A 26,261-nucleotide genomic window follows, 5' to 3' on the forward strand; every position below is an offset into this window, starting at 1 on the left:
TTCCTTCCTTCCTTCCTTCCCAGAGAAGGTGGGCATCCCGATCCCAGCCAGGGGTCACTGTTCTGTCCTTCAGCTGTGCTCCAAGATGGACCCTGGGCCTGTGTCCGGGCTGCGTGCAGGTCTGGGAGCCAGAGGCAGGTAGGTGCCCAGGTGTGGCCAAGGTGCCCAAGCCTGCACGCGGGGGGCAGGGCCAGCTGCTTCCTGGCACCTCCTCGGGCCGTTCCCCTCCAGGCCCCTCAAGCACGTAGTGTGCTCGTGTGTTTTATAAATCCTTCCCATTGTAATGACAGCTAAATTACGGAAAATGCATTTTCACAGCTGGTGAGAAAAGCCATTAGCATTAATCAAGGACCCAGCCTCGTCGGGGATTCGCAGGCTGAGTTTTGTTGGGGAACTTATGGGCGTGCGAAACAGTCATTAGTGGGATTCGTTTGAAATGGGGCCGATCGTTCATCTTTACGCCACACTTGGGGAGCCTCCTTGCTGGGGGCAGAGGGCTGCACTCACTGAAGGCCACCTCGAGGTCACTTTGCTCGGGTGTGTGTGGGGCTTTGGTTTTCAGGGAACCCCCCCCCCCACCACCACCCCACAGCGGAGGGGCACGTCTGTCTCAGGAGCCAAGGGACGTAGTCCGGGTGACATCTGGTCACCCATCAGGGGACAGCAGGGAGGGCCCTCCCTGTCCCGGTGTCTGTGGTCATGCTCAGCAGGCACGGGGCCAGGAGTCTCGGTGTCCTTTGAGTCCAGGGCCATCGTGGGTCCTGGCCTCACGGCGATTACAGTCTCTGACCTCGGTCTCCCCGGGGAGCAAGGTGCCTGGCACTTGCTAGGTTCTCAGAGAGTAGAGGGAATGAATCAGTGACGGGCCACCGGCCGGCCAACTTCTTTTTTTTTTAATTTTTTTTTTTTTAACGTTTATTTATTTTTGAGACAGAGAGAGACACAGCATGAACAGGGGAGGGGCAGAGAGAGAGGGAAACACAGAATCAGAAGCAGGCTCCAGGCTCTGAGCCGTCAGCCCAGAGCCCGACGCGGGGCTCGAACCCGCGGATCGCGAGATCGTGACCTGAGCCGAAGTCGGACGCTTAACGGACTGAGCCACCCAGGCGCCCCAACCGGCCAACTTCTAGACTTGAGCATTGGCTACCTGAAGGCAGTGTGCTGGGGTGACTTTTTAACATAAACGTTTTATTTTGGGATAATTTCAGGAGAGAGAAAAGCTGCAGAAAGAGAACGGAGCGTTCCTATACCGTCTCCTTCTCCGGACTCTTTCCCAAGCCCTGTAACTGCAGGGTCATCTTGAGACAAACATCAGACAAACCCAGACTGGGGATCTTCTCCGGGACCCCCAGCCCGTTCTCCTGCGGGCCGTCCTCACACCCCCTGCTAGCACCTTGGTTGTTAGCATCACCTCGGACGCGTGCTGCCAGAAGACACGGGAGGGTGTGCCCCGGGACCCACGCTCCTCTGTCTCCAGGCGCACCTGTTAATGTCCTTCGGCCCCAGGATCCCGTCCCGGGACCACACGGCATGACGGCCCTGCTCTCTTCTGGGCTGCGGTAGCTTCCATCTTTCCTCGGGTTTTCCGACCCTGGCGGTCTTGAGGGCGACTGGCCAGGGGTCCTGGAGAACGTCCCCATTCGAGGTTTGTCTGATGTGTTTCTTATGGGTAGACTTGGGCTGTGGGTGGAGGAAAGAGCGACTCTGGGGTGAGGGTCCCCTCCGTCGCGTCATTTGAGGGCACCTGAGGTCTGCATGACATCACACGGGCTGCTGAGCCGGGTCACCCGGTGGAGGGGGTGTCCATCGGGCGTCACCTCTGTAGGGCTCCTCGGCGGCCGGGAAGATCCAGCCAGGCCTTCTGTAGGAAGATGTGTCCCTCCCCCCCCCCCCCCCCCCCGCCGTCTGTCCTCCCTTCCATCCTTCATCGGTACCCGCATGAGCTCATGGGTATTCATCTCACGTTTGAGTTATAGTCCCTGTTACGTTCTTTGCGTTCTGTCCCCGCTCACGCTGACCCGTGTGTCCCTTCTTCCCTCCCCACTGCCGGCATCTCGCATTTCCCCGCTGCGGCCTCAAGCATTCCTGCTTCCTTCATTGGCGACTGGAATTAGAAACCGCGAACTGGGCACCCGGTGTGCTTGCTGCGGCCGTGCCTCTCGGGGGCCGGAACCGGGGAAGACGATCGTGCGCGCCAATCCGTGTACACGCGTGTGTGTGGCCACAAAGTCGTACGTGTGTTGACGAGCCGCGTATACGCGTTCACGTACTAACTGGTGTATACGTGTGTTTGGACCCGTGTATACAGACGTGTGCATACTAACCTGTGAATACGCACGGATCTATGGCTGCCGGGGTGGGGGGGGCTTCAAGGGTCCACGAGGGAGGTTTGCACCTGCACAGAGAGACAGCTGGGGGCAAGTGGCGTAACGGGGTGCCGGGCGGGGAGGCCCTGTGGGGTCAGGGAGCCAGGGGCGACTTTGCAGGCGGTGGGTTTACGCTGGGGTGGGAGGGGCGAGTGTGGAGGGGATTCGGGGCACAGGGAGGGCCAGGACCAGGAAGACCTCCGGGGGGGGCGGTCAGGGAGCGGACCCTTCTGGGAGATGAACTGGATGTTGATGGAGCCCGAGTGTGGGGGGTGGAACACACGGGCCAGAGAGCCGTCCTGTACTGTCCTCAGCATGTCCCACACCAGGCACGGCCCCTGGTCCTGGGGGACAGCTGGTGGCCGGGGCAGGGGCTGAGACAGGAGACGACAGGCTCCTCACCGGCCCCACAGGGCGGAAGAAGGAAAGGAGCTTCCTGTAGAGACAGAGCGTCAGACTCAGGCTGCCCGGAGGCCGGAGGCCGGTCCTCAGCGCCCGGAGCCCCCGGGGCCCCGCGAGTGGCAGCGGGGCAAGAGGCGGCGGCCTCAGCTTGTGGTGGCCTCCTCGGGCGGCCAGGGAGCTCGGGCCCCTGGCCACCTGCCTCACCGGCCTCGCCCTGCCCCACCCCCTGCCCAGCAAGGACGGCCGCAGTCTGCAAACTTGAAAGCTGTTCACAGTGTGGCCCCGGGCACCCAGGCGGGCACTGCCCTGCGGGCCGTTTCCTCTGACAGGTGCCGCCACTGCCACCAGGCCACGGACACAGAGCCGCCTGGCTGGGGTCACGCAGCGGGCGGTCTGGCCGTCCCTCCGCCCCCGTCCTGCCGCTGACCACAGGGCTCCGGCTGTTTCCTCCGACAGAAGCACCAACCTCGGTGTCTGCCCCTCGTGGGTTTCCTGTGTGAGGGGCAGCACCCCGCAGGGCTGGCCTGGCCTGTGACGAGTGTCCCCAGGACCCAGGGCCCGCCGGAATGCAGGGCGGGGCGTAGTGTCCTGGGTCAGGGACCTCACCCGGGGCCCCGGCTCGGCCGCTTGCGCCCTGGGTGGCCCCGCATGAGCTGCGGGATGTCTTTGCCCCCATTTGTGCATCCACGAGATGGGATGATAGTGCTCGTCCCTCTGACGGCCAGGCAGCTGGGGGGGGGGGGCGCAGCAGGGGGCAGAACAACGGGTCACTGACAGTGTTCTTTGTGTCACATAATGACGGTCAGCAGCTGTTTTGCAAAGAGAGTGAAGGTGTTTCCCGTCTTTGTCTGAGGAGGGACCGGGCTGCACAGCGACGGGGTCCTGGGAAGGCCGGTTCTCCCCGTCCACACCATCCAGCCTGGGGTCCTGGGAAGGCTGGTTCCCACCGTCCACTCCGTCCAGCCCTAGGAAGGGTCCTGGGGGTGACAGCCACACGGCTGGGGACGGGGACACTGGAGCCTCGGCCCCAGCACGCCCCCCGCTCACTGTCTGCCTCTCTCCCAGGACGAGTGGGGACAGCGGGGACGCTCACTGTTGGATGCACACGTTTATCTGCAGGTTTATTCCTGTGTCTGGGAAAATCATCAGAACCACATCTTCCACCCCAAACCAGGGGGACACAGCTCCCTCAGAGCTCTTCCGGCGGTGGGGCCTGGGCGCAGGGACGGTGGGACGAGGAGGCCGGAGGGGCTCGCCCACTGACCCGGGGTCTGCCTCTCGAGCCGGGAGCAAGAGAGCCAGGCCCGACCGGCCGCTCAGGGAGCACTGCCCCCTCCCGGCTGACCGGAGAAGCGCGGTCTCAGAGCTTTACTTCCTCCTCGGAGACCTTAAAAATAAACCAAACCAGTCTGGTGCTCTCTGAGTTTGGGACACAGATGGTCCCCCAGTCGTCACCATCTCTCCATGACAAACAGTGTGGCTTCTCTTTCTTCTCTCACCCGGTGGGCACAGGCAGCACGTTTTGTCCCCGGAGGAGGTGGGTGTTGTTTCCCACCCGGAGGAGGTTGGGGGAGGGGGAAGCTGACACCGAGGCCTGGAGCCCTGGAGTGGCTGGGGGGGTGGGGAACCGGGGGGACAGGTGCTCAGGAACTTCCCACTCTGGCAGGGCGGAGGGGAATCTCCGGGGTGACCGCCAGGGGCCTGGGAGAGGTCACCTGGAGGGAGGCGTGGGTTTCCAGAGACGGACTCTGTGAGGTCCAGACCCCTAGGTGTTCAGTGACGGTGGCCCTTTCTTCTGGGGGTCACGTCCAGGCCCAGGAAGCCCCCCCGCCGACTGCACTGGGTGGAGGTTGGTGCTCTCTCAGGGGCTCTGGCTCCCAGGAGCGCCTCCTCACGCTGAAGACCTTCTACTCCTTCTGAAAGTCAAAGCCTCCAGAGAGGAGCAGCGTCAGCAAATCCCCCGCCCCCCCCGACCCCCCCCCCCCAGGGTGGAAGGAAGTGAAGAAAGTGTGGGCGGGGCCTGTCCTCTGACCCACCCGGCCGGCCAGCCGTCACTCACCCCCGTCCCAGGACCATCGAGGTGCATCTTGTCGGAGCTGGGGACCAGCCGGATAGCGGGTGACCCTAGACGTAGACCCCCGCCCCCCACCTGCTGCTCCCTACGTGGGGCCCAGGTGGAGGCAGCTGGGCGTGGGCCGCAGGGAGCAGGGGGCCTGCCCGTGTCTGCGCACGGCTCAGAGGACACGGGCACAGGGCCTTCGGGACAGATGTTTTCTGGGGCGACAAACCCACGTTCGTCTCTCCGTAAACGTCCCCCCAGAGGCTGGGGCTGCCTCCTCTGTGGGCTCCGTCCGGCGTCGCATCCACATGGAGGGACGTCGATTTCTTTATCGGGCGGAAACGAGATCCGAGTGCCTCCCGCGGGGGCGATCTGTGCTGGGCTCCGCGCCCCGAGTGACACCCACGGACGTCCGAGGGCGGGGTGGCCCGGACGCGCCTGTGGGTCTTGTCGGCCCGTGGGTCTTGTCGCTGGCACGGAGGTCCTGGCCGTCCGCGGGCGCACCGGGCTGCGGCAGGGTTCGTTTGTTAAATTTGCTGTCAACTTCCAGGTGCGATCGATCAGCGATTTTAAAGGTTCTGTCCGTTCGGGGCTGGAACAACAGTGCGTCAGATTTTGAGCTGCAAATTCTTTCCGGTAAATGCAGTAATGTTCACTGGGTTAGCGGCAGCCTGAAGGGCAGGCCCCATCCCTCGTCTGGCGGGGCAGCTCCCGTGCTGCAGCGTCTCACCACCAGGCGGCTGGGTGGTCAGCTGGTGGTCACCCCAGCTTCCTGGGGGAGGGGACGCCCCAGGCTGTTGGCGGTGGGGGGGGTGTGTGTGTGGGGGTGGTTAGGGAGGTGGCTTCCTGTCGGGCTGGGGCTCAGACCCTTTGCAGAAGCTAGTTCTTACCAGCGGGAGGCAGCGCTTTGGGCCCCTCCCTAACTTTCTTTCTGGTGGCGGTCCCCCACCTGTGAGACAAGCGGGTGGGCAGCTCCCGGGGAGGACCAGCCCGGGCTTGGGTTCCAGGAGCGTCGGGGCCCTGCATCAGGGAGCCACACAGCGTCCCCACTCATCTGTGTCCCGTGCGGTGTTCCCCAAGGTTCCAGTGCGTTTGTGACTTGTACAGAGGACATGTTCGGTTCGGGCACCAGGCAGTGGGGGACGGCCCGAGCCCAGACTACCTTCTCTGCACCCCTTTCTCTCCCTCCTGCGGCCAAGGTGAAGTGGCCACAAACCCAAACCAGAAGTGGGGCCGGGACCACAGAACGCCTGTCCTCGGGGACCCCGTCCCCGGGGACACCCCTCCCTCGAGCTGAGGCCTGACCCAGGCCAGGTCCGTGGTCTTTGGCCAGGCCACCTGATTGCGACCGGCTTTCTTCAGTTGAGCAGCCAGCAGGGCGGGGGGTGTGGGGCAGCCGAGACCCAGCAGACAGAGGCTCCCTCGGGTCTGGGTGGGACCGGACAAAAGCAGGATCCAAGTGCTGGAGGCACGGGGGGCAGGGGCTCTGAACCGGTTTGAGAGCCAAATGCCAACGTAAAAGGGCAGCTGTGTAGGAGGGCTCGGGGCGCCCAGGGGAGCTGGGCCTTAGCCGGGCATGGGCGGGGCCGGGCGGGGGGCCAGGGTGGGGCCCCACTGAAGCTTAATTGGGCCCGCCGAGGTGGGCAAGGCCCTGGGGTCTCGTACAGGGGCCTTCCTGCTCCTCACCCGGAGCCCCACCACCTCGGCTTTGAACCACTTGGGGGGCGGGGGCCCGGCTGCTGGCTCCAGCCTGTTTCCCTGAATTCAGACGGACTGTGCTTTCTCCAGGACGGGAAATGGATATCAACAAACTTCCACCCGAAGATCAAACTGCTTCCTCCCGCCGGCCCCAAGGATGTCTCGAATCCTCTGACCGGCCCCTGCCCCCAGCCCCCAGCCCGCGTCCCCCTAGCCTCTCAGCCCTGCTCGAGGGTGGTGGGTGAGGGGGGCCGGGCCAGCCTGCCAGTCTCTGGGGTCCAGGTGAGGAGCCCACGGGGACCAGGGCCGCCTCCATCAGGGGCCTCTGGAAACGCCCGGCAAAGCGCGGCTGCGGTTCTGAGCCCCACCCTCCGCACCCCGCGCTGTGGGGTTTGGCGTGGTCCCCGGGCACAGCCTTCTGTGCCCCCAGCGCGTGGCTCCCGAGGGTCCGGCCGGCTCAGCTGAGACCCGCTGGGTTCTGAAGCCGGGAGACTCGGATTTTCTCCCTAAAGTCAGCTTCCGGGACACGCTTGTCTCCCATGGGGCTGCGGGGCACAGCTCTTAACATCTCCCATCAGGGCCCCGCTCAGAAAGCCAGCGAGTGTGGAGTGCAGAGGACATCAAACCGTGAGCCTCCCGAGGACGCTGCTGCTGTCAGGGGTCCCTGTGGCGCGAGGGGCCGAGTCGAGCTTGGCAAAGCCAGGCCCCGTCCCTGTGGTGGAGCTCTGGGGACAGGGGGCGCGTCGTACGTAAGGCTGCCGGGCTCCCTCCGGGGCCTTGGGTCATGAGAAGGACGAAGGACGGAGAGGTGCCCCTGGACCCGTGTTGCCAGTGTGGGCAGGGGGCTTGTGGTTCCCACCTGGGGGGCCGTGTGGACAGGCCGCGGTGAGGAAAGGGCTGAACGGTCACCAACGGAGGCCCCGGGAGGATGGGGGACACGGGCTCCTCCCCGACTGGCCCTGGGAGGGGCTGTGTGCACGGGAGACCAGCTCACGGGTTACCCACGAGAAAGAGGGGGGTGGTGCCAGGCTGGCCTTCAACCCGGGTGTGCCCGCTGCCGATGGGCACAGGAAGTGGGGGCATGCCTGTGACCTGGGGGTGACAGAGACGGGGGCAGGGAGAGACAGAGAGAGACAGAGGGCAGGGGAGGACACTGCCCCAAAGGGTGTTTCAAAGACCCTCGATCAGGTCCCCGGCCCCTGGGCTTCTCCCGCCCCGGCTGGGGCTGCGGCTGGGGCTCCGGACAGGCTCCTCCGGGGTGACGGCCGTCGTGGAGAGGCAGGCCCCGCGTCTCAGTGCTGGGAGGTGGTGGCGAGGCGGGAAGGTGCCTGGAGGCCTCGGCCGGCCCTGCCCTGCTCGAGTCCAGCTGGCCCCCCGGGGGCAGTCTCGCGGGTTCTCTCGAGCGCTGGCGGCCGTGGTGACCATCGTGATGGCGACCGTGGCCGGGCTGCCTCAGAGGGAAGGCCGCACCCGACCCGACCCCCTGCGCAGCCCCCGCCCACCGGCAGAGGGGAAGGTGGCGGCTCAGGGAGGCGCCCTGACGCTCCCGGGGGCCCCCTTCTGCACCCCCCGGGGCGGGCTCCCCCTGCGTGGGCGCCTCCGTGGCGGGGGGCTGCTGGGCCCACAGCCCTCTGGGCCGAGGCCACTCGCCCGCCCGCTTGCAGGTTGACGGATTAGCCGGGCTGCGTGGCCTGGCTCGGCGTCCTCGCCCCTTCCTATGCCGGGAAGAGACGGCAAGCCCTGTTTATTTAGACTTTTCCTAAAGCTGACAGCTTGAATCAGGCTAATTTACCTGAAGTATACCAACCGTCCTTGTATTTATTTTACGATGTTTCACCGGCGTAACCCAATCCCCGCCCTCTCCTGCCTTGTTTACGGCGGCTTGGAGCACATCTGTCTCCCGTAGCACCGCGGCCGCTGCCCTTCGGTTCAAGGACGGCGGAGAGGTTTCCAAAGGGGGGCGCCCGGGGGTCGAGCTCGGCTGGGGCTGCACACGCGGCCCCCTTCTGGATCTGGGGTGCGGGCCAGGCCTCAGGGCGCCCCACGAACAGCAGGACTTGTCATGTGCACCCCCTTCCCGGCCTCACCCGTCAGGGGGGAAGGAACTGTTGGTGGGGGCCCGGCAAGGGGGTTGACAGAGGCCCCCACGCATCTCACGACTGAGCTCGCCGGGCGCCCCGGGCTCTGGGCTGGGCCTCTGTGCATGGGGAGGTCTGGGCAGGAGTTCCAGGCAGAGGTACGAAAGCCTTGCGTGGGACCCCTCTTGCTGTTGGAGGAACAGAGCCTTTGTTTCCCCCAGGGTATTAACGACACGCCGAGCCCAGAGCCACCGTTCCCAGTGCCTGATGGGTGGGCGCTCCCCCTGGGCTGGTCATCACTGGGTGACGGAGTTCAGCCTGCCTGTGGGGTCCCCGAGGACCCCCTCCCGCTCCTGGCCGCCCTGGGTCCCCCGGCGTCTGGCCGGGGAGAAGACTGGCCTCCACTACCCCCCATGTGCTATGAATACCCTGGTGGGGCCCAGAGGCAAAGCTCTCCCCCAGCACGACGACGTGGGTACGGCCGCCCCAGGCCCTGGGGGCTGGCGGAGAAGGGGTGGCCCTCGGGTCACAAGTAGGGGTTGGAGGCCCCGAGGCCCCAGGGACCCCCGGGCCTGAGATTCAGCCGGGCCTGCAGGGGATGCTGACTGAGTCCCTCCCCCGAGTGGGGCGGAGGTCGGCGAGCGAACGGGGGTCCTGCCAGCGCCGGGGTGGGCGGGAGGGCCAGGTCCCGGTGGTCGCCGTCCGGCCTGCCTGTGCAGGGGCTCCCCCGCCCCGGAGCACGCTCCCCCCGGGAAGGGGCTGAGGCTGCACGGTGCCATACATCTCTGTCAAAATCTCTATGAATAAATTAACCTTTTTAAAGATTAGTGCACTCTAATACCTCAGGGTTTTTAAGCAGCACAAATGCTAAAAATATTTTGACAGAGCTTGCTGAGTTTCCAGAGCGGCTCATCGACAAAGCCCGGGACCCCGGCCCCGCCGGCCGGCACCGGCGGGCAGGGGGAGCGGCCCCGGGGAGAAGGCGGCCCGCGCAGCGGGGTGGGGGCGGGGGCGGGAGGCGCTGCGGCTGTGCCCCTGGGTGGGGCATCGCTGCCCCTGTGTCTCAGCCTGGACCTGCCTCGGTGGTCCTTGGCCAGCTCCTCCCTTGTGGGCCAGGGGTGGAGGCCTCCTGCCCGACGGGGCCTGCTTCTCCCCCCGGGGCTGAGGAAGGCGGCGTGTCTAGGCAGGGGCTCAGTGTGGACGGAGGCCTGGAGTCAAGAAGTGGGGTTGGGGGGTGCTCCGGGGAGCATGGCGTGGGGAGGCTGGATCTGGGTGAGTGGGAGGGCCGGCGGGAGACAGGGGGGTCGCAGGGCAGTGGGGGGTGGGCGTCTGGGTGCAGGGGGAGGAGGAGGCGGGCTCTTGGCCCGAGCCCAAGGGAGCCACTGAAGACCGGAAGAAGGGGTGCCGGGCGGAGCCGGGAGAAGGTGCAGAGGCCAGCAGGGTCCCTCCGACCCCACGACGTCCCCTTGTCCCAGGGCCATCTTCCCTGCTTCTCTGTGACTTCTCAGCACCCAGAACAGCCTGGTGCAGAGCAAGAGCTCAGTGGCTGAGAACTAGGGGTGAGGGTCCCCGGGAGCCCCTGTCTCCAAACCCACCCACTTTTCCTGGGAGCTGGGTGAGCTTCCGGGGTCTTGGCTGGCCCAGCGGGGGCGGTGCTGTCCCCTTGGCCCCCATGGGCAGGAGGAGCCCCTTCCTCCCACGGCTCTCTGCCCTCTCGGCCGAGACCTTCCCAGTAGCTGTCACCTCGGCCCTCGCTACGACACCCCCCCCCCCAGGAAAATGGCAGTGGGAGGGGCATTCCCTGGGGCAGGGGGCTCTGGGGAGCTCGGGGCCCATCAACAGGGGGTCCCAGCCTCCTCTCCTCGCTGGGCCGGGAGGGGCAGCTCAGGGCTCCGTCCTCAGAACCCAGGGAGGGCTTGGCCCCCATTCGTGCCTGTGCCACACGGAGAGCCCAGCCCGCCGCCCAGAGGAGCAGGCGGGCACCTGCGGGGCGGGGGGGGGGGGGGGAAGAAGGAGGGCATGGGGTACCAAGGGCCTTGGGAACAGGACCCTGCGAATGGGGACCGGGAGCCCCTTCTCCGTGTGTGAAGCTCCTGGCTCTCACCCTGGAGGGTCTCTGTTGCCCCAACTTCCACAAACGCTCTTCAGGCACCCGCTGCCTGCTGGGCTCAGCTCTGCCCCACCCTGGGCTAGTGCCCCTTTCCAGAGGAGGCGAGGCCCTGGCCCTCACCTGCGAGGAGGCGGTAGGGCCCAGCTTGGACCCCCCCCCGCCTGTCCCCCACCTTCAGCTGCCTCCGGCTCTGGCCCTCTCGGGGTTTTGGGGTCTTCCGGATGCTATGTCCTATCTGCCCTCCCACCTGCCCTGCTCCTGTGTCCCAGCCGGCTGTTCTCCCGCTTCCAATTAAATAAACGCCTCTTCCTCCAAGAAGCCTTCCCTGATCTCACGAGGGCGAGTTAGTCCCGTGACATCTCCAAGACATTATAGGGTCTTCCCCTCTTACAAGACACCTGTCCTGCCTAAGCTTTTCTGGGTGGGGGGGGGGATCCTCAGCCTGGTCACGGCCTGGGGTTTCTCGCGAGGATGGGCAGGGGCAGAGAGGGCTGGCCGAGGCCTCGCAAGGTCCCTTTCCTGTCTACACGTCACAGGCCCTGGCTGGAGGGAAGGAAGGGTCAAGGCCAAGCCCAGCCGTCCCCGTGTTTGCTTGGGGAGTGCTCCCGTCCCCCCCCAGGCACCAGGGAGTCACCTGGAGCCGGCCTCACCCCGCCCACCTCCGAGCACAAACTTGATGTCCCTGCCACACTCCCCTGGCTGCGGGGGGCTTATCGTGCTATAGAATGTGGCATCCCAAACCGCAGCTCCGTTTACGAGGTGGCATGGCATGTGGGACCTCAGCTTCCAGGCTGTGACTCCGTCCTGGGAAGAGCTCGGGGACCCCCCCCTCCCATCCCCCCATCCCCATGCCTTGGCCGGACCTTGGCAGTTCCTCTGGCGGCCCGGCCCCACCCTGGCCCAATGCTTGCTGTCTGTCTGTCCATCTGTCTGCCGGTCCCTCTGTCCGGGTCAGAGCCTGGGGTTGGAGGTTCTCCCTGTCCTGGAGGTGTCTGGAGGAGGTTCTCAGGCATCCTCCCCCGGGAGGATTGTCCCTGCGGGGACACCTCCTCCAGGAAGCCCTCTCAGAATCCCCAAGACTGGACCAGATCTCCTTTCCGGGTCCCTGAAGGGCTGCAGCGTTCTCTCGTGTGTGAGGGTTGCCCTGCTCCTTGCCCCCTCTAGGCCGCCCTGGTCAGGAGGACAGGGGCCACCACACACGTCCAGTCCCCCAGCCTCTGTACCCCACAGGCCAGGTACGAGGGTGGAGGGGCGACCGGGGGATGTGAGCCTGGGTGGGTCACGGGGCCAGTGACTCACCCATACCCGTGGTGGGGCTCAGTCGTGTGCCCTTGAGCGTGCGCTGCATGTGGGGCGTGTTAGGACCCCACCGCCCCGTTTAATCCCGAAGGCAGGTGCTGTCACCCCCTTGTCACCGACGGGGACTCGGAAGCCTTGCTCTGCACCGCCGGCCCCCGGGGAGCCGTGCTGGAGGCAGCCGATAAGAGTCCTGATGTGAGTCCGAGGGAGGCGGGCACACACCTCAGAAGGCAGAGGCGAGGGCGGCCCCCGCTGCTGAGTTTGAGGGAGACCCCGAGAGCCAGGACGTGTCCAGCCAGGCGTGCCCGCCGAGCTCCGCATGGGGGCGACAGGCTCCGTGTCGGGGTGAGGGGAGGCTCAGCGGAACTCGCGTAAAGGGTCAGCTTCGTTTGTGACAAGGGCAGAAACATTTATCCTGAGTTATTTCAGACAAGGCCCCTTGAAATGCTCTTTCTGTGTGCTGGGGACTGGGGGCGTGGGGGGGTGGGGTGACGGTGGCGGGGCTGTAGGAGTAACAGGTGAATAAAACACAGAGTAGTCAGGGAGTGGTCAGGACTGGGAGTATGACCCCCGGGAGGCTTCTCGGAGGAGGTGGCGTTGAGCTCAGGTGCAGCCTGGAATGTTACTTGTACAATGCGTGCTGTATCTCCTTCCTCAGGACATTTAAGCCCAGGGTGAAGGGGGAGGGCCCCTCGCTGCCCTGGGGCAAAGCTCCGAGATGCGGTGAGGAAGGCGGAGGGAGGCGCCCGTCTGGCCATTCTGTTGGAGCAGGAGCCAGGGCGGGGTGGCACGGATGTCCCAGGCCCACGGTGGGAGGTTATAGGACCAGGACGAGTGAGGGATGGCGGGGCGGAGGGGTGAGGCATTCCCAGGGCCTCGCTTTTGTGCTCCTGTGACACCCTGGTTTCCGGACGTTCCTGGGGGTGACCAGTGAGTGACAGCCACCAGCCTGCCTGCGTTCTGCAGACTCAACATTACAGAGACTGGACAGGGACCCATCAGGGGACAGGGAGACTGTCTGCCCCCAGGGAACCCCCCACCCCCGACGGTTTCCCCGTCATTCACATTCGTGGGGCAGCTGGAAGGGGCTGGTCTTGGGGGAAGGTGGGGTGGCCCTTCCTGCTGCCCTGGCTGGGTCCCCCTTCCCCCCAGTCCACCCTAGGCTGGTGGGGGCGGTCTGTCCCACGGCTGGAGGCAGGACAGTGCTCTCCAGACCAGCTGGCTCCCGTCTGTCGTCTGTCCTCTGCTTCCCGTGCCCCCATCCCTGCCTTTTGTCATGGTGCAGAGATCGGCGTGGGCCCTGGGCCTCCGTGGGTGTCTGTGCTCTGGGGTGGGGACCCTCTGGGAGGAACGGTCTGGCAGGGCCCACAGGGCGGGGCTACTTTCGGGGTGTGTGGGGGGGCAGGCCCGCATCCCCGGCCACCCAGCCCCACCCGTGACCCACACAGACACACGGAGTTCTCACAAAAGGTAATTCAACAAACTCTGGACCCGATCCCGAAATTTGCTTACAAGGACCTCTATTTATAGAGCCTCCCCCTCCCTCTTCCCTCTGGGGTCGGTCGGCCATCCATACACTTTCAAGCGTTTATAACTCTATTATTAAATTTAAAGTTGGCCGTGGTTTTAATTCGGAGTGAAAACGCATTCTGTGGGGGGGCTGGCGGAATGCGTTTTCGGGCCACTGCCAGCAGGCGTGTCTCCAGGGGTCCCTCTCCGGGAGACGGCCCAGGTGGGTCCGGGAGACCCCGACTCCGGGCTTTCCGGAGCCCCTCGCCCCGAGGCGCTCGGGCAGCTTCTCTCACTGGGGCTTCTGCTGCTCTGGGCGGCCGGGGGTGCAGCCCCAGGCCGGTGGCCACCGCTCTCGGGGGGTTTCAACGCTGTGAAGGGAGCTGCCCTGTTCTCGGTGCCGAGGCCGGGAGCCTGAGAGGTGGTCACAGCCCGCTGGGGACGGGCCGGCTGCTGGGCTCCAGACGCGTCCTGAACAGGAGCCGAGCTTTCTGGGAGTTTGTCTGTGTCTCTACGGCGGAGAGGGGTGTCTCTACACCCCCACTGTCTCCTTAGAGCAGAGTCGGGGTGCAGGGCCGGGCCCCGGGCGTGCTGGGCGTCGGGATGGGGCTCGGGCTCAGCAGCAGGGCTGTGTGAGTCCCTCTGGATTCCTCCTTCCTTCTGGTTCTTCGGATGATCGCGGAACACCATTTGGTGTCGGTACCGGCCCACATCCAGACTCCCCTGGGAGAGCAGACGCCAGGCCCCCCTGCGGCTGGCACGGCCTGGGGTGGCCCGCGGGCGGCAGAAGGTGGCCAGGGAGGCCAGGCCGGCAGCAGCGAGGAGGCCGGGCCCCACAGACGGCGGGCTGCTCCCTCCCCTCGCCGGGGGCGGTGTTGATGGGAGGCTAGTCCTCTGGTCCGACCCCACAGGAATCCGTCCGCGGGGCCTACGCAGCCGTGCGTGCGGCAGGAGGCAGCGTGGACGGAGCGGGCGGCCAGTAGGTGGTGTTCCCGGCCTGCTTTCCGGGTGCTGCGGCCCGTGCCTGCCGGCCGGCTCCTGCGAGCAAGCTGGGCGCATCTGGAAATGTTTGATTTGATAGAGTGTCGCTTTACATGGCAGAAATGAGCGTAAGCGGTTTCTTGACCCACCAAGTGAGAAATGTGATCTGGGTTTTACTGCCGACCCTTTAAATAAAAACCAGATCGCTTATTAAACCATTATCTATCAAGGATGGGGAGGGGCCAGAGTGTGTCCACACGGGCACAGATGGGAGTGGATGTGGCCCTGTCTCCCGGAGAGGCGGGGGGGGGGGGGGGCGGGGGTCAGCCAGGTCAGTCCCGCCGAACGAGGGCACGAGGAAGGGGCTGGAGCCCAGCGGGCTCCCTGCCCGCCCCTTCGCCAGCCGCCGGGGAAGGTTTGCCGCTTTCCTCGCCGGAGCGGCGTGAGTATCACCACCAGCCGCTGCCCACGGGCCCCGAGAGCCCTCCTCCCACCGGAGAGGCTGGGCGGACTGTCGGCCTGTGGGTCCCCACGGCCCCGGGGCCGCGGGCTCGCACCTGGCCGCTGTGCCCACTGCCGACGTGCCCGTGGATGCAGGCACTCCCGCCCCCGTGGCCGCGGAGCTTGAGTCTCGGGGAACAGCCGTGTCTGGGCTGTGTGGGAGGATGCACAGGTGACCAAGGTCCGGGGCCCCTCCCCGGCTACAGGCGCACCTTTACGGGGGGTGGGGGACCTGCATCCCGGGGGTCCTGGCTGCCTGAGATCCAGAGGGAGGCTGGCGTGTGGAAGGCGATGGGCCCCCACCTCCGTGGGGTGACTTCCTTCCGTTTTGAGTGGTTTTGCCTGATGAATGGGGTGTCGTCTTCGCTATTTACAGCATATTCTTTGAAACACGGTTCTCACATCACCTCCCCCTTTCCTGCGGTCTTTTCAGTAAACGAGTCCCACTCCTGGCTCTGCGCACACGTCCTGGTCAGGTGACCAGAAGGCCACCTGTGGCCCTCCTAGGCATTTTCCGTCCGTCCAAGGACACATTTCAGGTGCGTCGTGCTGAGGCCTGAACAGAACCCGCCCCACACGCCGGGGTCCTCACTGCTGGGACCCGGGGGTTTCCTGAGCTGGACCCAGAGGTGACGTGGGGAGGCTGGTCAGGCTGACCCGACCAGGGGCAGGGTCGGGTGACGGGGAGAAGGGCCGTGTGGGGGGGACCGTCCAGGAAAACAAAGGTGGTGTGGACGGGGGAAGACCGGGTTCAGGGACACGGGGAAAGATGGAGGTGTGATGGTGTTGATGAGGCAGAGCCGGGGACAAGTTGTGAGGATGGGGCCGAGCTGGCCAGGCACTGCGCCCGGGGTCCGCTCCCCTGCAAGGCCGGGGGTCCTGCACACCCCGAGGCCTCGGCACGGGTCCCGTTGACTGCCGGGGAGGCGGGAGGACACGTGGGGCGCCCCTGAGCCGGGCTGCGGACACCCGGTGCTTCGAGGCGCCGGGGAGGCGGGGGGGACCCCGGGACCGGACAGGGGGCGCCCCGGCTCCTGTGGTTGTTCGGCAAACCTCTGTGGGGGTGCAGAGCCCGGAGCTCGGGGAGCCTCAGAGATGCAGAGGACCCCACGGCACCCGCCATCCACCCCCCAACAGCGGGGGCGGCTCCGGCCCGCCCGCCCGGCTGTGTGGCCCACCCTCGGGGTGCCGCTGGGGGTCCGGACACGGCAGGTGCTGCTTCTCAGGGGCCGGTAAGGGGTGGCCGGGCAGGAGAGGAGGTAGGCCGGGGGTGCCGAGAGACCCCGTGGTCGGGGGGGGCGCGAGCAGTGGGGGCTGGCGTCAATCGGCCTCTGGAGGGTCACGGGGTTCCCACGTGGGGCGTGACCCGCAGAGCAGAGCCGGGCAGAAAGCGCCGGATTCGGTCTGACAGCGGCAGTACCCCACTGGGAAGTGAGAAAAAGGAGGCCCAGAGAGGGTGAGTGACCGGCCTCGGGACACACAGCCAGAAAGTGACATCTAAGACAGGGCTCCAGGGACCCGGAGTCCCACCCCACATAGGCGTTGCTGCTGGGGCAGGACGGGCGGCGGGAAGGAAGCGGCCTCCGTCAGTGACAGCGGCCACAAGGTCGTGCCCACCCCCCCCCAACATGCTGCGGGTCTTTGGCCCCATCGCACCCGCCCTCCACTGGCCACCACCTTCTCCGATACGGCCCGCTGCCCGCGCTGGGTTGGCCGGGGCAGATTTATCTCTGCTGTCATTACCAATAGAAATATGGCCCTGCCCGAGTCACTGTAGTTACCGTGACAGCCGTGAGGGGAACACGCGTGATGTATGGGCCGACACTCGTGTGGCCAGATGCGCCACGGTCCCCCCTCGGCAGACCTCACAGGGCCGCTCTTGACCTTGAACAGGGCCTGTGACCGCAGCAGGGACCCCCCCAGCACAAATGGGGGCCGCGTCTCGGTGGCCCCGTGGGGCATCCAGGCCTGGGGTGGCTGGAACGTGGGGTCTTCAGGCGGCAGCCCGCTTGTGGGGGCTGCATCTGACACAGGGGGGATTGGGGGACCTGGCTCAGGGGACGGCTGGGTCCCGGGGCTCCTGGAGGCTAAGGTGTGGGTTTGAGTGAAGACAGGGGCTTCCCAGTCCTGCCCCCCAACCAACATGTCCCCCTTATTCCTCTGGCCCATAATTTTTGGCCACTTGTCGGACCCCCCCACCCCTCCAGGTGGGGCTCTGGTCACGGGAGCCTGGCCCTCCCTTTCTCCTCTCCGCTGTCTCCCTGACCTGCTTCTCGTCCAGCTGCTCTGCAGGAGTCCTGCCTTGGGTCATCTGCCGATGGGTTTCTGCCACCCTTCCTTCCGAGCCCTGGGCCCTTCTGGGTCCTTGATTGCCACGAACACCATCTTGAATTGAGGGGCGCACAGTGAGGGTCCCTAGGCTCCAAAGCCACACCTACTGCTGTCCATGTGTCTCTTGTCGCCGGGGATGGTGGGCACTGGCCGGGGGTGCCCCACACGACCCCTCTGCGTGGTTGCTGTAGCTGGTCTGGAACCAGGGCGGATCCTTGGAGCCCGGAATCCCAGCAAAGCCTGTGTGGGGCTGCACCGATTTGCTCCCCAAGCGGAACGGGCCGCTCTGGGGACGAGGTGGTGGGATGCGGGGACCCTGGAGGCCACAGATTTCTTGTGCCCCCGGATGTCCGGGGCCAAGTGCCCAGCCGGGTGCCGGTGGGTGAGGGAGAAGCCGCATCTCACCCAGGAGGCCCCTCTGTGCCTTCTGTGCCCCCACGGGACTCGCGGGGAGAACCCAGCTGTGGCCCGGATGCAGGCAGCCCCCTCCTCAGGCAGGCCTACCACGCCTGACTGTGCAGAAGGGGTAATGGAGGGTCGGGAACCCCCCGTAGCTGCTGTGGAGGGAAGAGGCGGGAAGGGGCGGGAGAGCAGCTTTTCTAGGGTCGGATCCAGGCTCGAGCGGAAGCCCTGTTGGGGGGGGGAGGCGCGCAGCTGGCACCCAGGCTGTGCCAGGTGGGGCAGGGGTGCTGGGGTGACCTCTGTCCACGGGGCAGCTCACTCACAGGGCAGACCCCGGGCCGTGCCTCCCCCAGGCCCCCTGCCGTGGCTCCTGGTGGGTGGGAACAGCACCTGCTCTGGGCTCTAGGTCCAAGGAGACACGGGCCAGGACAGCTGAGCCCCAGGGCAGCCCCCGGGGCAGAAGGGCAGTGAGGCCTGGGGCCAGGGTCTCCACGGGGGAGCTGCCGGCTCTCAGGTCCTGAGGGTGAGTAGAAGCTGATGTGGGGGTGAATCAGGAAGGACAGACGTCTGGGGGCAGAGGGGACGGTGCCTGCAAGGGTGCAGGGTGACAGTGGCCTCACACACCAGCGCGGTGCCAGGCTAAGGTTGGGGGAGGCCGGCGGGTGGGCCAGGCAGAGTTGTGAGCTGGGGGAGCAGGGCAGGGCCTGGGGGGGGGCCGGAGGCTGCCCTCTGCCTAGACGGTCACACTGGGTGACTTCTCGGCCGCTCTGCCCCGTTCCCCTCTGGCCCATGAGACACCACAGTGGGCCAGAGAGACGGCGACCGGATGTGCACGTTCAGCAGGGAAATCCTGGGGCTACAGTAGGTGCCAAATAAGTGTTTGCTGGACGCACAGATGACACGGGATAAGGCAGCCCTCCCGGGGGCCATGTGACCTCCTCGCCATCCTGGGCGGTTCCGGAAGCTGGCTCTTTCTAGGGTGCCAAGCCCCAGGCTCCAGTGGAGCAGACACGAACACCGATGTGCACACAACCGTGGAGGCACACGCACGAACCCTTGTACGAACACACGCGTTCACACACAAACACGAGCGAATGCTCGTGCAGGCACCCACACTCACACTCATGTGAGCACCATGTACACGAATGCACACGCTCGTGCACACGGCACCCTTGGTATACTTGTGCGGGCACACAACCGCGCGTGCTCATGCACGCGCACTCAGGGGGGCACACATCACCACGTGTGCACCCTTGTACACACGCACACTTGTGCGCACACAACCACTCTGGAAGCACACGCTCGTGCACGCACGCGGTGCAAACACAGGGTGGTGTTGATGCGCGCAGCCCCCCCCCGCCCCCCCCTTGCCACCGACATCTCTGTCTTGCAGCGCCCCCAGCCTGTGCCAGCTGCAGCCCGTGTGCGTGGGTTACACACTGGGGTGTGTTCCGGATAGATCGTCGTACAGGGAATCGCACGCGTCTCCACGGAGAGAAATCGTACCCAGAGGGTCACCGGCAGCTCTGCTCCTTAAGGGTGGGAAACAGAAGGGACCGAGTATTTGAGTGGCCAGACCCCGGGCTTCCGGAACAACACCGAGAAGGCCACGTGATGACTTGGTCGGCATTTGTGTCCAGCAGGGATGGTGGGTGTTGCGGGCAGTGGCTGGCAGGGGCTGCACGGATGGGGTCCCGGCCGGGAGGCAAGCAAGGACACCCACCCTCTCAGGCCTCCCGTCCTGCATCCCGGGAGCAAGGTGGGAAAGCAGCTGAAGGGGACAGAGTCAAGTGTCCCCAGGGGAGCTGCAGCCGGACAGCTGGGCTCCCTGGCGAGGCCCAGGCACCCCCGGCCGGTCCCACTGCCCGGGCTCATGAGGACTGAGCCTGGTGGGGGACGCCGCCCCTGCCCTGGCCCCAAGGCTGGGCAGGGACCGCGGACTTGCCGGCCGCTCCCGGGGAGGCCTTCTCTACCCCAGGCTAAGCACGAGCAGCCGGGAGGCTCTGGGACACCCAGCAAGGACCCCGCTTTGACCCTGCTGACCTCAGGGAGGTCTCTGCTGAGGCTGCCTTGCTGCGGGCTCCGAGGGGCCAGAGTTTCCAGGACTTGGGGGCGCGCACCCCAGCCCCCTCGATGCCGGGGCCGCTTACTGGGGCCTGGGACGGGCGGCCGGTGCCAGGCTTCTCTTGGCCGGTCCGAGTGGATGAGCTTCAGAGCAGGGTCCCCCAGGCCCCTGCCGTCTTCCTAGCCTGGCCACAGTTACCCAGTACGTTTGTTGAGTGAAAGAACCAAGAGCGACGTATCTTCGTCCCTTGTGTGTGGAACATCCCACCAAGACGTCAAGGGCAGAGGGCACCCCGTGAGTCTGCAGGGACGGGACCTCCCAGAGCACACGGTGCCCTCCACGGGCTGGCACCGGATGTCACTGAGGGTCTCCTAGGCCCCGTGGGGGTTTCATGGGGCCCACTAGGTCTGCTCTGTCCTGCAGCGGTCAGGGTGGGCCTCCCGTGGAGGACCAGGGCGGCGTGGGCGCCTGCCCCGAACGCACATCCCGTGCTCCCCGGTCAGCAGCCCTGGGTTTCGTTACCCCCGAGTGCCCCCCCTGGAAAATACCCCCAAAGTAACCCATCCCTGCCGTGTGATCGTATCAGGCCTCTGCGGCTGAAAACTTGCCTCGTTCATCTGGTTTCCGTGCTTCCCAGCTGTGTGGGCGTGAGCAGGAGTCAGGTGGACGAGGTCTGGGGACAGAGCCCGGTCAGCGCCATCCAGCCCGGCCCTCCTCCGGCCAGACCGCTGTGGGGTGAGGCGGCCCCGACGCACCGCCGTGGGCCAGGCGCCCGGAAGGAGAGAGCCCTGACGGTGGGGGCGGGGGGGGGACTGTGCCCCTCGAACCCGTCCCTCTGGCCGTGCATCCATGTGAGCTGGAACTACATGTCCAGCTGGTCCGGAGGGGGCCTCCCAGAGCGCCTGGGCGGCGGACCCCTGTCACCCCGGGGGAGGGGGACACCTAGGGTCGGCGGCGGGCAGGCAGGTCACGGCCTGTGGCCGTCCAGCTGGTCCACCGTGGGCACCTTGATTTACCGTCCCTGCCCCTTTAACGGCCTCCTCCGGGCGCGGGCGGCGAGCCCCTCCCTGGCCGGAGCTGCCCCGTGCGGCTGAGCTGGGAAAATCTATTACCGCCGAGTCATTAATCTGGGGCTGCCGCCGCGGGCGCTCCGGGCCCTCTATTTAATGGGCTGCTTCCTGAGCTCAGAGCCGCGCTGCTCGCCTCCCTTGATCAGCTTTGTTTAATTATCAAAATATTTGATGCAGAAAATTGACATTAGTTCTGAAGGTTCTGCCCTGCTCCCCCCGCCCGGCTCCTGGTGACATTGAGTGCCTCGGCCGCTGCGCCCCTCAACTCAAAATAGCAAGTGGCCGCCCAGCCCGTGCGCGGCCAGGCGGACACGGCCAGCAGCCGGTCGGGCCCGGTGCGCCGCGTGGGGCCGCCAGGCCCGCCGGGACCCCGACCCGGGCGCCGCAGTTCTGGACCCCCGGGGACGTGTGTCCCCCGTGTCTCTGGTGCCCCGGGGGCCACTCTCATGGGAGCGGCTGGAGCTGGGACTCAGCTTTGCACGGCCACCGTGGAAACTCTGGTGTCCCTCTGTCCCCACGCTGCTGACGGCAGGCTGGGCTCCCAGGGTGGGCGCCGCCCGTGTGTCCCGCTGTCTGGTTGTCGTTAGCGCCTCACCCGTCTGCAGAGCCCCCGAGGGGCCCTCTCCGGCGGGGGCCAGGCTGCCCTGAATGGCTGGGCCCCTCTCCGTGGGACAGGACAGGCCCTCTCGGCCAGCCACGTGGCCAAGGTCTGAGTAGGGGCGGGACAGAGCCCGTGGACACTCGCTGTGCTGTTCCACGTCTGTAAGGCTCACGCTGCTCCTTTCCACGCGCTGAGCCCAGAGCCCTAAAGGCTCCAGCTCCCGGGCTCCGACTGGGGACAGACGAAGCTGCCCTCCTTGCATTCCGGGCCACGGTGGGGTTGGCTCATCGGCCCCTTCAGGCCTCAGAGCTGGTCTTGGAACTCTGCGTGTGCACGCGTGTGCGTGCACGTGCCCCGTGCGTGTCCCGTGTGTCCTAGACACGTGCCTATGCATGCCCACATGTGCCCATCACAGGCTATAACCCAGGGCAGTTAAAGTCACCCTCAAGGAATCCCCTGCTGCCTGACTCCTGGACCTGGGGCCGTCACCTGTGGGGGTCTGTCTTTGCTTCCGGAGGTCAGTGGCCCCAGAATGTGGCTTCCTGGTCCACGTGGTCAAGGTGGGGGTGGTGGCAGCCATGGCAGGCTTTTGAGCAGGGGCAGGCACACAGACACATCTGGAGAGCAGTCCAGCTTCACAGCCGGATCAGCAGACCCAAAACTCATTTATTTGCTCACGGTCCCTCAGTCTTGGGGACACTGGCCAGCGTTTGTCCTCAAACGTGGCTTATTTTTAGATGTCAGATAATTTTCAAAACAGAAAGTAGTTTCAAGGTTGAGAAGAAGCCATTATGGAAAACAGTGTTCCAGCTCAGACTCGCGGTTTCACTTGCAATCGGTGTCCCCCAGCAGGGACAGGACACAGGAAGGTGTCGCGCTCAGGGAGGCAGAGCGTGGCCACGGCCTCAGGTCCACCTGTGGGAAAAGCGGAATGAGCACCGTGCGTGACTTCCCGGCCGCTGGGAGGTGATGGGGCGGCCGCGGTGGCTGGCCCCTCCCGAAACCCCAGGGCTCCTGTCTTTGTGACCAATGCGTGCTGTGCATTTGTGAGTCCGGGAACAGATGACACGGCCCCCTCTCAGGAGCTGGAACCACGCTGCGAGGGGCCCTCCAGGATGCAGCACAGCAAACGAGCTTAGCAAGGGGGAGCCCTGAGTTCTGGGAAACAGGAGCAGGGCGGGTCTGTTTTCTGCACTGGGTAGACGAGTTTCCGTCAAAAATATTCCACGGGTCTTTGCTGATTTCTGTGTGAGGGCCCGGGTGGGGCTGCTGTGTGGTCTGTGACCGGGGGGCTCGAGGGAACCCTGATGCCAGGGGGAACTCACGGGGCCACGCAGGTGCACAGGGAGGCCTGGGTAGGACTGTCCTGGGCTGCGGGGACAAAGTCCCACAGCCCTACGGAGGTGGACCCCCCCACAGCCAGCAGGCCAAAAGCCCGGGTGCCGGCAGGACGCCCTCCCTCCGGAGCTCAGGGAGGCTCGTGCCCGCCTCTGCCGGCTCCGGGGGCTCCAGGCGACCCTCCGGCCTCTGCTCTGTGGTCACGTGGCCGCCTGCTTCCTGTGTCTCCTCCTCTCCCAGGACACCAGCGGTGGCACTGGGGCCCTCCCTAAACCCAGGAAGACTTCATCTTGAGATCCTTAGCTAATTATACCTGTAAGACCCTACTCCCCAGTAAGATCTCGTTCTAGAGTGCGGGGTAGACGAACTTGGGGGGACCCCGGTCAACCTGTCCGTCTGTGGGAAGTGTTTCCTTATTCTCCCTGAGCAGCCAGCCGAGGAAGGACATCAGGGTGATAGGAGGCCGGGGCTCTTCCCTCGGAGAGACACGGGCAGCAAATTGTGTGCAGAAGGACGCCAGCCAGCCCCGGAGGACACTGTCCCGGAGCCGAGCGCCACGGGGCCTGCGCAGGGACCACGGGACCGTGTGCGAGCTGCATCCATTATGATACACGCTTGTGCACGGCGGCCACTGTCCTAAATCTTGGTGGAACTGAGCAGGGGGTAAATGAACACACTAATAAATAACCATGGTAGTGACCTGCTACCCCCACCCCTGGCCCAGTGGTCTTTGAGCTCATTACTCTGGACGCCGTTTGGAGGCCACGGGCAGGTGACCTCTGTGAATGCTCATGGAGACCCTTGCGTTTTTAGTGACGGCACCGTCTGCTCGCTGTGTCGGGGCATCATAGTGGGCATAAGGGGGGCAGGATTTCCACACGCAGGGAGCCCGCCCCCATCCCTGGGCTGTTTGTCTTTAACTCCTGGAGCGACACCCCCCCTGCACAGCCTGGTTCCTCCCGGGAGCTGAGGCTGGGGGGCCGTCGTGTCTGCGAGGCAGGCACTGCCCTGGGCAGGGCGGGGGTCTCCAGACGGGCGTGGGGGCATTTGGGAGACTGTGCCTGTGGGCCCCTGGAAGGGACAGCCCCTGAGCCATCTCGGGGAGGGCTGCCGCTCTGGGCCCCACTGCCCTGGCCGCCCGGACACTCGGGGGTTAAGCCTCCTCGCGCATCAGCGCTGGCGCCCGGGGCGATCACTTTCAAATATATTTGTTTGTGGTCAGAAGTCGTCACAGACCAGGGCTACCGAGACCTTGACTTTTCCCTGACACTTACAATTATTGCCGCCCCGGGGACTCATTTTCTGTGCGGCCACCTGCTGACCCAGCCAAACGTTGGGCCGTCCTGTCGCCTGTACGTCCCGTGCTGTCCTCCTGCGTGGTCCCCCTCCAGGCCCACCGCAGCACTTGGGCTTGGAGCCCCCACCACAGCGTCTGCCCCCTAATCCAGCCCTCACCTGCTGTTTTCTCCCCACGCCTGTGCCAGGGCCGGAAGGGACCCCTCCTGGCGCCCCTGCAGCCCCTCCCGGTTAGTGTCACCCTGCTGGGCGGGGGGGTCGGGGGTGGGTGCTGAGGAGGGGCAGGAGGGGGGGAGGGGCAGATGGGGGGACGGAGGGGTGGGGGAGGGGAAGGGGACAGAACGCCAATCTCTTATCATCTCCCCATCCTGGATGAGGGGTACTCCCCCAGCCCGGCCTGCTCCGGCCCCCCTCCCGTGACATGCTGCTCACCACAGTCCTGCACGTCCACATGTCAAGGTGTCCCAGGGGCCCGCTCACACAGGGCCCCAGCACCAGCCCAAGGTGGGGGGAGGCAGGGGTGCTGTGGCCTGGCTGTCTGTCCTGGGCGGGCAGTGGCCCGGCCTCCCTTTGGACTCTGTGGCCCCCGAGGTCAGCGCTGGTCTCAGTCCCCATAGGACTCACTGCCCAGGGTTTCAGAAAGCCAGTGGACAGACGGCCCCACTGCTTCCCCTGCCTGTTCCCCGGGCCAGCCCGGTGCTGGGGGGACAGGTGGAGATGCCCTTTGAGGAGTGTCATTTGGGGAGAGGGTGTCTCCACCCCTCCCCCAGCAGGACGGCAGGGGCCTCAGCTTAATCCGAAGGTGCTCGGACAGGTCTTGTCTGAAAAGTGCCCACCGTCCCCTCCAGTGAGGGGTGTCCCATTGGCCTGTGGGGCAGCCTCCCTCCCCCACCCCATTGCACCGTAGGACCCCAGGGAGAAGGGCTCCCCGCAGCCTTTGCCTGGGGTACTAGGTGACCACGGTGGGGGCAGGGGAGCGACCCCTCCGGGAGGCCGGGCTCCCAGCATCTGCCCACTCCTCCCCCTGCTGACTGTCACCCCTGCACTGCCCCACCCTGGCCGGACCGCTCAGCTGTCCTCAGGAACTGGCCACGCCCTTGGAGACACCAGGCCGCAGGCTCGGCCGGCCGCCAGGGCCTCTGGGGAGGGGGGTGGTCCCAGCCCGCCCTAGTTCCACTGCGGCCTGCAGTCCTGATGGCCCGGCCCGTGGATGGCGCCATGTCCCCCGTGTCCCCGCAGGGCTCCTTCCCTCACTCCTGGCACAGCCGACTGGCTGGCCTTTGCCGCCTGTTCGGATGCTGCCCCAGAGTCTCCAGCCCCCCCTCTGCCCGCGTGGGAGCAAGGGCCCCTCCCCCAAGTATGGGACGGGCCCGTCCGCTCTGGGCTGTGGGGACTGCCCGTCCTGAGTGCGGGGTGCACTGGGCCGCTGAGGCCGTACGGGCTCCGGAGGTGAGGCAGCAGCCGGGGGGACCCGGCAGGAGGAGCGGCCCTCGGCCGGTGGCGGTGGGCGGGCGGTGTTCCCGCGGGAGACACGGCAGGCGCAGACCCGCGGCTGCGAGCCCGAGCGAGGACGGGACAGGCAGACGGCTGGGCAGAGTGGTGGGCAGCCTGGTGGGCGGCAGGGGGGTGGGGAGGGGTGCTCAGCCTCCAGGACAACACCCCGGTGGCCCTTTGCAGAGCACGTGAGCCGGGCTGGGCCCCGCACCAGGCACAGTGGGTCAGCGGAGGCGGCCACTCTGTCCCCTGGAGGGTAACGGGGGGCCGTGCTCTGAGACTCTCGGGGGAAGGAAGTCTGTCGTGGGCTGCGCCCGGTGCCCACCCCCGCCCCCCGCCCCCCACCCCCCGCCTTCTCTTTGTATCGCTAGGCCTAACGTGTAGCAATCGCCTCCCTCTTGGTGGCTTCAGACAACACATTCAGTGTCTCAGAGTCTCCAGAGGCCCCGGCTCCAGGAATAGCTTCGCTGGGTCACCAGGCTGCAGGGACCTGTCCGCCGGGCTGTGTTCTCATCTGTGGGCTCGGCTGGGGGAGGGGCCCGCTTCCAAGCCCACTGAGCTGCTGGCAGTAATTTTTTCTCTGTGGTTATAGGCAAACGTCCTCGTTTCTTGAGCAGGGGTCACTCGTGGAGGCCACCCAGAGCCCCCTGCCCCGGGGGCC

The sequence above is a fragment of the Panthera tigris genome, chromosome C1, assembly GCF_018350195.1.
Source record: "Panthera tigris isolate Pti1 chromosome C1, P.tigris_Pti1_mat1.1, whole genome shotgun sequence".
NCBI lineage: Eukaryota > Metazoa > Chordata > Mammalia > Carnivora > Felidae > Panthera > Panthera tigris.